Genomic DNA, 10,070 nt, shown 5'->3' on the forward strand with positions numbered 1-10,070 from the left:
GATACATTTTTGACCCAGCATTTTTTTATATTTCAAGACCGTCCTTCTTCCACTATACATTAGTGTTGCTTTTCTCACGTATCTGGAGACTGCATATGTGTGGGCCTGTTTCTGAATTCTCACTTATATGTCATTATTTATTTTTGGACCATTTTTCAATTTCTATGTCCCTTTCTTTTCTCACCCAAAAAAATGGTGGATGGTCGTACTTACTTCGTAAGGTTGTTAAGAGGTACTAATCAGTTAATATGTTTAAACTACAATTAAGATTCCCTGGAGTAACTGTTAAGTGTGCTAGTAAGATCGGATAATAATGAGAATCATTACAATCATTATCATCATCGTCATCTGTTTTCTCACAATCTCTTCCCCGAGATCTTGAAGATAATTCTCCTTATCTTCCAAGATAGAAGCAATTACTTAATTATATATTTAATTCACAGCAAAATATAGTCTACTTTATATCTACTTTATAAAATTGTGGGTTTTTTTTTTTTACTGCCTGGGGAAACTTCATCTCCAATTTCTTTCTTCTTGTGTTGGACTGCAGTATCTTTGTATAGGCAAAATACTGTTTTCTCTTTAATTACTCATCATTGCATAAATAATTTAAAAAAAACCCAGCCATTAGAAAATGTCTATTGAAAGAGGGATGAGCACATTATTTCAAGTCACTTAAAATTTTTTTCTCATAGAATAGGGCTTATGTAAGAGTAAAATTAGCTTTTACTTCTTTCCAATTAATGGACATGGGCAGCTAGAGATTATTTGCAATATGAATATTCTTTTCCCTTCTGCTGTCAAGACACAGAGTTCTTATACATATATGGATATATGTGTGATTCCTGATTTATGACTAGATCTCTGCTTCAGGGAGCCAGGCTGGGTCCAAGAAACTCCAGATAACAACAGGTGTACTTCCTTTATTCCAAACAAGGAATTTAGTGTCTTTATCTCAAGGATCAACACTCACCCTAAAGATTTTTTTTGTCTGAAACAAAACAAAAATAATTGTGCTACCACTGAGTCCCTTTTCCATAACTTCTTATTTTAGCCTTCTCTTGTATGACTCCCACACTACCACCACTTTATTTTAATATTTTGATATTTGCATTTTGTACAAACATTGCATATATACACATAAACATATGCATATTATCTGGCTGTTTTATTTTGTTCTAGGTAAATTGTTTCATTTTATTATTTTTTGTGCATGATTTCTAGGAAGAGAAGGGACATTTTAATTTTAGGACCCCATCTGCAAACCAGAAATAAAACTCACTTTACATGTTCAAACCAGGGAAAAATAAAATACATAATATTTAAATTTTGGTGAGATGATTATATTTTAAAGGTTTATACTGTAATAGACACTTTACTTTTCCATCAAATGTCATCTTGTAGATATCTAAATTATTTTTATATGTGAGTTTGCCATTCTAAAAGGAACCATAAGATATGGGTACATGCTGTGTCACCTGGCACTGCCTGTAGGTTAAGAAGTATGCAGACACTCTGCATGAAGGTAATTTGTTCCTTTTACTTTACATATTAATGAAATCAACTGGAAATGCAGAAGTAGCAAATTATACCTTGTATCACATCCCTGTTAAATCACATACAGAGTAAGCATATCATACATTTTGAAAGTAAGCTAATCATTTTTTGAAAGAGACCTTACATAATTTTCCTACATGTCAACATCTTGATTCATATAGTTTATCAAAATAAATTCTTCTTGCCTAAAATCACCTAAGACACATCACAAATCCAGGACACTTCTATATTTTGCTAGAATTAAAACTTTTTAAACTTCTTCTTATGATAAGGGAATTTTACTCTGACATACCCAGTTCTCTGATGGTTCACAGTGCTGTAAAATTACAGTGGTTGATTGAGTTCACTACGTTTAGAAATGTTATAAAAGTAACTGGCCCCAAAAGTTTAACCGTGGTCTCTGTACCAAAGCATATAGGGTTTGCCAGCAATAGAGAATGATAAAACAAACTCTTAAACATGGTCTATGTCTTATATGTATGAGCAAACCAAATTATCTTAAGATAGTTTAAAATATATAATAATCTTTTAACCACATGCTACAGATATCATTTATCAAAAAATTCTGAGAATATATTTATAGCATGATGAGTTTTTCTGAGAGATCCTCCATAGCTCAGTGGTCAATCATTGGACCAAGAGGCCCAAAGATCTATCACTTTAAATCAGTTTGTGCCAGATTACTATAAAAAACAATCCAGACACAGTTGAATTGTGAAGCAAATAATCAATTTCCTTTCCTTAAAAAGGATCCTGCAAAATATAATATTTGTACTTGCTTATAAATTCAGGTGAAAGGAGAACATTATAAATCACTGAGGCACAGACAAAATAGCTGCTCCTGTAGTAACACAAGGGAGTGAGAGAAAAGTCTGTTCTGTAGAACTGGTCAGTTCTAGAATTCAAAAAGGGACAAAGAGAAAAAAGCAATTAAAACATATCTCTATTTATATAGCCATTTTATTATAAATGATTTGTTGTTTAAATTAACTGTATAATGTTAGGAAGAAAATGCAAGTAGTACTAGCATTAGGGACAGAAGTAAACCAGTAATACAAGCTAAATATGACATCCCTTATCTCATAACATATAAATACAAAGTAATTCTCAAACTCGTTTTTATATCAATTTATAATTATCTGTTTTATATAAAGCTCTATGTTTTTATTTAAAATAAATCTACATTGGATTTAATTCTGATTTTTAATGTAAATTTACATTCATGAAACTTAATTTTAATTTTCACTAAACCTTATTTTTGAAAAGAAATTCATTTTTATGCTTATTGCATAAAAGATGAAACAACCAGAGTGAAGTGTTTAAATACTTAGGAAAAGAACATTAAGTAATTACTTTTTTTTACTATATATTTTTCAGGTGTGCAGTATTGTAATTTGACATCTGTATATACCACTACTTAAGCAATTTAAAATTTTTTGAGAGTCAAAAGATAGTAGTTGTAATGGGAACCATCACATATTTATAGAATTCTCTAAAATACTGTTAGTTGCTTAGATTGAGTTTATTTTAAGCATAATATTTTTAATTGAACGTTATTTTGCAGAAATGTCAAGGTAAAGAACTGAATTTAAGTGCTGAAAATGTAGTATGTTAAACATATTCTTGACGGTTTTAATTACATTTCTTGATTCAAAGGACCTAGTGGGAAGTAAAAATTTTAAAGTGTGATTTATAACAAAACCCTTGATGAGTGCTAAGTACAATTCAGGAAAAATATATGGATTTTTATAAAATTCTCCATTTAATGCCTTTCAGATAGATTTTAATTTCTTAACGTGATAAAAAAAAACTAATACTCAACGGAACACTGGACTCTAGATACTAACTCGTCTATAACTAATTTTTCCAGTAAACAGAATGAAAAATAAAGCAGATAATTGGTGTAATCTTCATCCACATTATAAGTGATCAGAACAAGTTCCTGCCTTTGAATACTTTTGTTTTCATCTTAATGAGTATGCTCATTTCTTGCTTCAGCTCCAACATATAAGAAGCTTAGAAATTGTTTCTCCTGTTCTTACAAGAAAAAGTCGACTATTCTGGGACTCACTGATACCTGGGGTCCCACGGCAAACCACTGTGCCCAAAATCTGGAGAGACAGGAGCACCTGTGGTTATGCAGGAGCTGAGTTATTGTTCTGCTCACCTGGAGCAGAAACCACCGGAGCTAAAAAACTGGTAGGAACATGTAAGTGGTCACTTTGAGGAACTGCTGGAGGCTGAATGTGGACTGGATTTAGAGTGAGAATCTCCTGGGGGCCATAGTCTTGGGAGAACCCCTTTCACATCCATGAATTTCCCCTTCTGGGACACCATCAGGTTATAAAGATGAGAATCAGAGAAAAATCCCTTCTAGGCTCTGGAATGCAGAAGAGGAAAGTAACCATTGTAAAATACACATATAATCTTTTATATAAAAAAGGCCTACATTCCAGGGGAAAGGACTTTGCTAGAGGACAGCGCTGAAATGTACTGGTAGCTGGGGAAGGGAATTCCTCCCTATTCAAGCTACCTTCAAACTTTCTGTCTCACCTAAGGAAGGAGAAAAGAAAACCACAGTCAACAAAAGTAAAAGCTGCAGGGCTACAGATTGGGAATGCTTCATCCAAAGAAAGAAGCAAGGGATAGAAAAAAAAACTAGCTACTCCAATAGAGATACATTGCTTGAGACACTCTTCTGAGACATATACCCACTGGTAGACTGAGATTTAATCAGATTATATCATTATCCTACTTTCCTACATCTGCCACACCGACAAGGTTCTATTAATAATAACTTGCAGCTGAAAAACTGCAAGAAACACATTCTTTCTCAGTTTTCTATTTAGTATCTTTGATTTATACGGTTTATATATTTTTCAGACAAGTATCCCTGGTTTCCACTCAAACCTTGGGATATGATAGAACACAAGTGATTATTTATAACAAAATAAAGTCATAACAGAGCAAAGAAGATGAATACAGGTGCTGAAGGCAGATGCAATGTTGTGTCAGGGTTAAATATTTTCAAATGTTAACCTCCAGGCAAAGAGTCAAGATGTGGGGTTCACTAGCATCATCATTATTAGTATGGTTCACAAACTGAGTGTCTGTGATTATACATGGTATATATTGCATATTTTATTCTCTATGCCATAAGGATAGAGTTGTCCATCTCTATCTTCTATTACTAAACACCTATTATCCCAATGGTGGCAATTTTTCAGTTATTAATCTCCCAGCTCCAAATCCACCCTTCTATACTCTGCTCTGTGAAACTGCCACTGGGCTTCAGTAAACCATATTTTTGCTTTGCCAGATGGCTCCCTGTTAGTCTCCGAAGATAGGGCATTCTGAAAGGAGGCTTCAAAGCTAAAGGAGGAAAAAGATTTCTCCTCTTTTCTCTCTGCTACTTATGGGTTTTTCTGTGGGCTTACAGACTCCTCACTGTTCTTTTGAGGGCCACACCTGCAATGTTCCTTCATTCTTTATAGACGCTCCTTTTTGTGGCAGGAGATGGATCCAGTTTGCAGGTTTTCCAGCACTTACAGACATCTACATCAGACCCCAGCAGCAGCCAGCTGGTGCCACCTCTCCAAAGGTCTATGCCCCAAGCCAGCGGGGCACCTTTCTAGGGTTCAGAGACATCTCATCAAAGGAGCATTACCCTCTCTTCCAGGTTAGAGTTTGAGCTCCATGGAGCCCTTCTCTAATTCTTACACTTTAATAATTGCCCCCTCTTGCCTTTTTTTCTTCAGATCTAAGAGGGTACCTACTCCCTGCAATTGCCACCTCCTTGATACCTTAAAGTTCTCTTATTATCCTTGAAGTCACCTAGTCAACAAAAGTATACCTAATTAACACTTTGTAAAACGCTGATGTCTGTCTGCTAGAATAGCTGGTGTACTCCCCTTTTCAATACTGGATAATAGCTGATGTATCCACCATCGCAGAGCATGTTGTCACTGCTAGAGACTGTGGAGTTGAGACTTTAACTTAAGATCCAAATCATTCTAAAACTCAGTTCTTTCAACCATACACTACTACACTGGATATGGCAAAGACAGGGAACCTAGACTGATGATACTTGGAAGAAAAGGCAATCGGCCATTTGATATTGTGGTTTATCCATAGGTGCCTGGATCTTAGCTACCAAACTGTAGTTAAACATACAGCAAAGCAAATAAAGAAAAAAAACTGAGATGCATATTAACAAAGTAAACTCATGTTAGAGTCTCCATTGTAAGAATTATGGTGCTCAAAAATGGGTTAATATTGAATGATTATTTTTGAGACTTTTGTACATATCTAGGAAAAGAGCGCTTTTTTGAGACACACACAAATGAAAATAAAAAAAAATTTTTGCCCAAAATGTGGGATTGGAGTAAATGAAATAGCTCTATTTAAGTCAATACCATTTGGAAAACATAGGAGTGAAACTGTGAGTGCAATCTGGAAAGGATGCAGAAACTCAAAAGCAGACAGGGTTTGAGAAATATTTTTTTCAGGGAGATAGTAACAGTATTGTAAATCTGAAAAGTTACTTTAAAATAGTTCATATAATAGTTCATTTGTATCCTTAATTTATCTTTGGTCCTTTCCTTTCTGTAGAAAAGATAAAAAATAAAAACTCCATAGGAAAAATAAATAAACAGCATCCTTTCTTACAATGCACACAGTGTGTTTAGTTCTAGTAACAGTTTAACCAACGATGTTTGTTAATATTAGTCTATATTGCAGGAGAATAATCAGGAAGCCAATGGGGCTCTGAGTCCTTTCACACTGAGGAGAGTCTCACAGCTAGTGAGAGAGCAGTGAGATCTTTCAAGGGCCTATGACCACCTACAACTTTGCTGGTTATCTTAGAAGCCAATCTCTATCAGTAACTTACTGAATAAAATTATTTCTTCTACTTTCTTTTCAGAGTATGCTTTGTTGATGGCAAATTTTAATTACACTATACATTGGAAGATGTGTATCTTATTTCACTTAGTAGTCTATTCAGTTCTCCAACATGGGGGGGCCACGCCTTTCTTATTTTAGAATCGACCACTGCTTAGCATAGAATTTAGCACACAATGGGACTCAAGTACACTAGTTGAAAACAGAAATTTGGCTCTATCATTGGGCTTGAAGGAATCAGAAAGATCATTTAACTAACTAAAATATATAATGTTATAGAAAAAAAGGTATATTTTAAAGAAAACAGCATGTTAGATATGATGTGGCCTGTAATCCACTTTAGCAACTAGTGGCTGACTAACGATGAAATCCTAATCCTAGTCTGAGGGGACGTATATTTAACCTGTCATTATTAATGTATATGATACATAAAGTTCATATATAGACTTATCTTTTCCTTTGTAAATCTTTACATATACTTTTCAGTGTATCCTTCTGCCTCAATTTAATTATGTACCTTTGCAATGATCACTTGAGTTAAATCCTATGAGTTAAAATTTCAGAATTTATTTGTGTAATATTTTCTATTTTTAAATAAATTTCAATTATTGTACCTTAATGAAACATGGGGAATAATTTCATAACTGTAAGTCCTATTGTTTTATCTCTGTCACAATTAGGAATGTATTATACAACAGAAAGACCACCAAAGGGGTTTAAAACGCAATTGCAGCATGTGTTTTATTAGCACTTGAATTATTTGTCTATTTCTCCCTTTAAAATTATATTATTTCTAATTAACATAATGTATGTTTACTGATTTAATAGTGCTCAAACCTCACTAAGGACAGCGATGTTAAAAATTGATGTGTTCCTTTTGTACTTTTTCACATTGTATTCATTTCCATAAATTGGGATCAGTTATACATGCTATTTTACAATTGGATTCTTTAATGTAAAATAAAACTAATTCCTAAATAAATAACTATGGAACTAAATCATTTTCTGAAAATCAACTATTTAAATTTTATTTTTCCATTGGTATAAAATCTACTTCAGTGAATATCTTAGAAACTGCAATTTAGTAACTACTGTCTTACTTTGATGAATTCCTAGAAGAAAAATGCATAGGTCAAGTGTTTTCCTGTTTTAAAATGCAGTGAGTAATACCAGATTCATTTCATAAAAATGATCAATTCATATTTCTACCAGTAGTTCTGAGATACACTCATTAAAGCTATATCAATCTTTGGAACTTTATAAAAAATGTATTTTATACCTTTTACTATCATTGTCTTTGCACATCTTTTCTCATGTTTATTAGGTGTTTCTTTTTGTTACTGTGAATATTGTTTAAATAACTTTCCCAACCTCAATTGGTTTTATTTTAATGGCTTTATCAAGTTATAAGATTTATTTAGCTCCAAAGCACTCAAGCAGCCATTCACACACTCTTTCCCCCTATGCTGCTGGACTCCAATGAGTTCAGTGACCTTGAACTCCCATAAGATGAAAGCAGCTTGGCCCTTTAATCACTGCTTGAGGGGAAGACATCCACTAGCTAGGAATATCTGTTTGGGGATAAATGTGTTCAAGGATAAATCTTGTTGTTTTAAAGCACCAAATATTGACCTTTTCTGTTACTGGAGTTCAGTTGCCCTATCTGACATATTCAAAACATAGAATTTTAAAAATCAATATGTCAATAGTTTGCTTTATAGCCTCTGTGTTTCTGGTTAAGTTTTTACACTTCTGTGAAATCCTAAGAAAGTGCTCTCCAATAACTTCTTACAATTGCATTATTTTCATCTTCCCTATTAATTTTAATAGAACTAGATTTATGTTCCTTTTTAATTGGATCAATTAAGAAGAAGAAAAAAACTTCTTGTTTTTGCAAGTATATCATTAAAATTTGAGGGTATCCATCACTTATTATTTGTAAGCTATATAAATGACAATACTAATATTACCTACATGATAAAGTACAAGTAAAAAGAGAAAATAAAAGAAATATTAAAACAACAATTCATGAACTATTTCATCAATAGATGTAGTATATACATACGTATTAATCATGTATAATTTTATGTGGTAAGTCATATTTTACAATTAAGTTCACAAGGAGATGTAAAATATTACTTTTGACTTAAAAATACAAAAAGGTATAAAAGGAAGAGCTGTTCAGCTTAAAAAAACTAACTTTTATTAAATACAAGAGCAGGAAACAACTGAGAACAAAGAATATGTAATACTGTATGCAAATGTTTTCACCCTTTTTTCTTTTCAGAACTTATTGTTATAGAATAACGGATGGTTTAAGCTATAAAATTAGTTCAAAGTTTACAGAGCCCAACACTCACTGAGATCTAGGAATGTCATGTAACTTTTACAAGTTAAGCATTAATTAACATAGTTGTTCTATAAATATAGTGATTAGTAGAAAATTATTAGACAATTTGATTTTTATCTGATCATTACAAATCCCTATGAACGCGCGCGCGCGTGTGTGTGTGTGTGTGTATTCTAAGTGGTCTGTTTCCATGAGACCTAAACAGATAAATCACATCTTAGGCGGTGATTAATATTTAAGTCATTAATAATGTACAAATAAATACACATTACTAGAAGAATATGAAACTATGGTAAATATTGCTCCACGGAAATTAGTTTTAAAATATTGATAACTAAAGGTATATTGTAAATATACACTATTTAAAGACATGCTACATTTTTTCTTAGTAGAATTTTATGAAATGATTTTGAAGACTATTAACATGCCATTTATATCAAAAGACATTTTAGCAAATTTGCTCTGAAATATTTGCTCAACAAATAACACGTATTTATTGAACAATATAAACCATAATCATTCAGACATTTAAAATATACTGAACACCTAGAAAATGCATCAGGTTTGAAACTAAGATTAATGTGCCAATAAAAAGGCATGATCCTTCTTCTTATGAATTCACAGGCATTATTCTAATCACAAAAATGAACTTAATGTTGTAATTTAATCATGAAGTATAATTTATTGCTATTAGTTTGTATTTCCCTATTGAGGGTATTTTTATATATCCACTGGCTCTTTGGAAACTATCTTTTGAGAAGTGACTATATCTTTGGCACAGTGGTCTTTAACATATTGCTTTATAAGACTTTTGTATTCAAATACGCAATAAAAATTTCCATTGTCATATGTTTCTGTAAAATTTTTTATAAAACATATCTCATCATTATTATAAAATATGTTTTTACTATATAACAAATTCTAATAAATATTTAAATTTCCCAGCACTATTCATTTAAACCCTTATTTCTGTCATATAACAAACATGAATTTGTTAAGCTCTCTATTACGTTCAACTAGTCTACTGAAGTACCTGATGTAATACCAAACTTTTAAATTATAGGTTTAAAAATCTTGATTTCCAGTAGCATGTCTTTCTCTACATCTCCTTCTTAACCACTATTTTTTTCTTTACTTCTTTTTTATTCTCTCCATTTTTATTCTCTACTTTCTCTTTATCCTTTTCATTTTCTTTTTTCTCTTCTATTTCCTAAATTGTGAAAACTATTCTTGAAACTTTATGCTCGTCCATAAATGTTTA

This window comes from Camelus bactrianus, chromosome 1 (assembly GCF_048773025.1).
Source record: "Camelus bactrianus isolate YW-2024 breed Bactrian camel chromosome 1, ASM4877302v1, whole genome shotgun sequence".
Classification (NCBI taxonomy): domain Eukaryota; kingdom Metazoa; phylum Chordata; class Mammalia; order Artiodactyla; family Camelidae; genus Camelus; species Camelus bactrianus.